The sequence below is a fragment of the Formica exsecta genome, unplaced genomic scaffold (genome assembly GCF_003651465.1).
Source record: "Formica exsecta isolate Colony F162 unplaced genomic scaffold, ASM365146v1 scaffold205, whole genome shotgun sequence".
NCBI classification, from domain to species: domain Eukaryota; kingdom Metazoa; phylum Arthropoda; class Insecta; order Hymenoptera; family Formicidae; genus Formica; species Formica exsecta.
This window is the reverse complement of record NW_021849347.1, coordinates 15,705-18,890: the sequence shown is the minus strand read 5'-3', so window position 1 is coordinate 18,890 and position 3,186 is coordinate 15,705.

The window sequence follows — 3,186 nt, the reverse complement described above, 5'->3', positions numbered from 1 at the left end:
CTGTGTTTGCATGTATGCTGCCATTTGCGGCAGAAATATACTTCCCTCTATAGGTCTTGTCCACGATATGCACAAGACACGTGATATGACAACGTTTGTAAAATCGATTTGCTCCTTCCCCTGGTGTTTCAAAGCATCGAGCAATGCTTTCGATCGATCACTTTGTTTCTTCGTAAGTGTCTTGCACTTCGCCCACGATTGCAAATCACAGGAGCATTTTTCATGTATCATTGCATTTCGTTCTGCTATCTGCAAATTCTTTGTCTTCTTCTCCAATCTAGAGAACATATGTTAAATAAATATGTTAGTCATACTTATTAAATCATAAACATATATCATTTATTTCCGTTAGTAGAATAACTATCTCCGATATGAATACATTTACTGTTCTAAACATTTTGCTTTTAACTCTCAGTATTTTTGAAAACGCTCGCTAAGATTTCTATGAGCTATTACATCAGAACATGATTTTACAGTGGCAGTTGTTATTCATTAATGAGAATACAAAGGCGTTAACAATAACGAAAATTCTCTTAGAAGAGAAGAAAGTCCAAAAAATAAGGTTCAAACAAAGGATACACGCGTAACGTGTCAGTGCTCACGGCCGTACTCGACGAAGGCTGTAACGGAAGTGTTAGCGGTTATCGTGTTTGTCGTGTGCATAGGCATAGGGCGTTTTCCAGCAAGAAACACGTCAAATTGTCGAAAGGACATTTGGAATTTGGAAGCGTAGATTTCCATGCCTATCGAAAGGGTTAAGCAACAAATTGATTTGTTCAACTGCAAATTGTAGTCGCTTGTGCCGTACTATATAATTTGGCATTAACCTTTAATGACATTTTAGAAGAAGAAGAAGAACAAGAAGTAGGACAACATAATAAAATTGATGTGCCACATAATGAACCACATTGGCAAACCGGGTGAAGGTTTTGCGACAAGAGCAGCGCTTATTGAAAGACTGTTCAGATAAATTATATAAGACAAAATATTTAAATAAGAACTGTATATATAGAAAAGTTGTATTTTATATAGATATAGACAGATATGTAGAAATCGATATAGATATAAATTAGAGATAAGATACATAGATAAGTAATAATTAGATAAAATATATATTATATATTGTAAGATATATATATAGTCATAACTACAGATATTTTTATGAACTATTTAATGATTTAAATAGTATAACTCATTTCTGTTAAATTACTATTATATTAGAGTTATCCTACGCAATATAATGATAAAAAGACTATATTTTTGATAATTACTTAAATAAAATAAAATTTAAAACGTGATTTTTTCGAATTACTGAATTCTAACTTATACTTATTCTTTTAGAATTTGTTCTTTTTAACGTGTGAAAAATATCCCTAACATATCCTATAGAAATCCTTAAGATGTTCCACAGATGTTTCACAGGATCTCCCTGGATTCTCCAGAGGCTAGTGTACGGCTATCATTTACTCTTCCTCAGGACATCCAGAGGAGATCCGAGGATTAAAATAGGATATCCTCAGGATATCCTACATGTATGTCCTGGATGCCCTTTGGACGTCCTAAGGACATCCTTGTGCTGTCTGGGTACATTATATATACATAATTTCCGCGGTATTGCTGGGCTGCGTTCGAGAACGTCACCCATGTGCACCGAGCGTCGTTTTATCTTCGTTATTTACTGAAAGTTAAACAAAGATAGAACGACGCTCGTGTGCACACGAATGACGTTCTCGAACACACCCCTGTGCTGGTGTCGGTCTCTTGCAGTCTCTTTTATTGTCTTGTCCCGGTTGCTCCTTGTGTCGCAGATGTGGTTTTAATTTGAGGTAATGCTTTGTTTTTTTTTACAATAATTTATGAAAAATAAAATACAATTTCTAAAGAAATCTCTGGACATATTTTTCATAATATTGTTTGCACACATTTCGTAATTATATTACAAAAAAATTGTTTACAAATTTAAGGTTATCTCTTTCCGATAGATGATCAAACCGATTAAAACGGATTATGTTTTAATCGGTTTTAATTGACCATTTTCCGCAGGGTAGCTAAACAAGATTGTTTCTCTTTGGTTAATACTTCTCGTTGACTTTGTTTCATATTGGCCCATAGTTTCTTTAATTGTTGAACTGTACGCTATATGCAAAAATAAACATGTAAAAAATCTATCTGTATATTTTAAGTATATATATGCACAGTAAATATATAGATATAAACAATACAAAATAATCTTTTGATATTTACCTTTTGCAAAACTATTGTAGAGTCTATAGGTCTGTTCTTTACAGCTGAACTGGCTGCACCAGTTCAGAGCCCATCCTTCTCCTTCCAATGGGGAAAGAAAAAGATAAACTCTGAACCAGTGCAGCCAGTTCAGCTGCAAAGAACAGACCCATTGTATCGGTTGCAAATTTCAGACCATGCTACTTCTTTGTCACGAAGTGTAGAACTATCACTTTTTTTTACCTCTATAACGTGCTTGAAATCTTTTAATATTTCTAAAAAGATTTTTTTTTCGATTGTGCTATAATGTTTCGACATTTTTATTTTGTATATTAAAACAAAAACAAACTTTGTATTTTAATAGTATTATAACCATAGACATAGTATATCTAGACCGAGCGTTTGCCTTTATTTAAGGCGTCTTAAGTACGATCTTAAGATACTATGCGGCCATTTCATTGGTTGAATGGGATCTTAAGACGACCCAAGACCACACTTAAGACGATCTTGGATATAAGAACGGACTATGAATACCGGCCTAAAAGGCTTGAATTCATAGTAAAATATAGTGATTAATTGAACCGAGTTGGATTAACCCGTTTATTCGAAAACGCTATTAGAGATAAGAGCTTCAAACAGCGCGGGAATTATTTCTGGCAGGAAACTATGACTGCGATCGAGAAGATGCTTTGAAGCAATGAGTAAAGAATCACAGGAGAGAGCATATCGGTGGTGGGGGTAGATTTATCGCGAACGGTAGTACGTCATCGCAGCCTTGAGCGTCCACTTTTTTCGACGTTTTTCAGGGCCGTGTACAGCCACTTGTTGCCTTACTTATTCCAGTCTGCACTTATTTTGCGCACAATCATCGATTCTAAATAAGTGAGAGGAAGAGCCGGTATTAGGCTAAAAAAATATTATTAATAAGTTTTAATTGTAAGATCGTGCTGCATTGACAGGCCT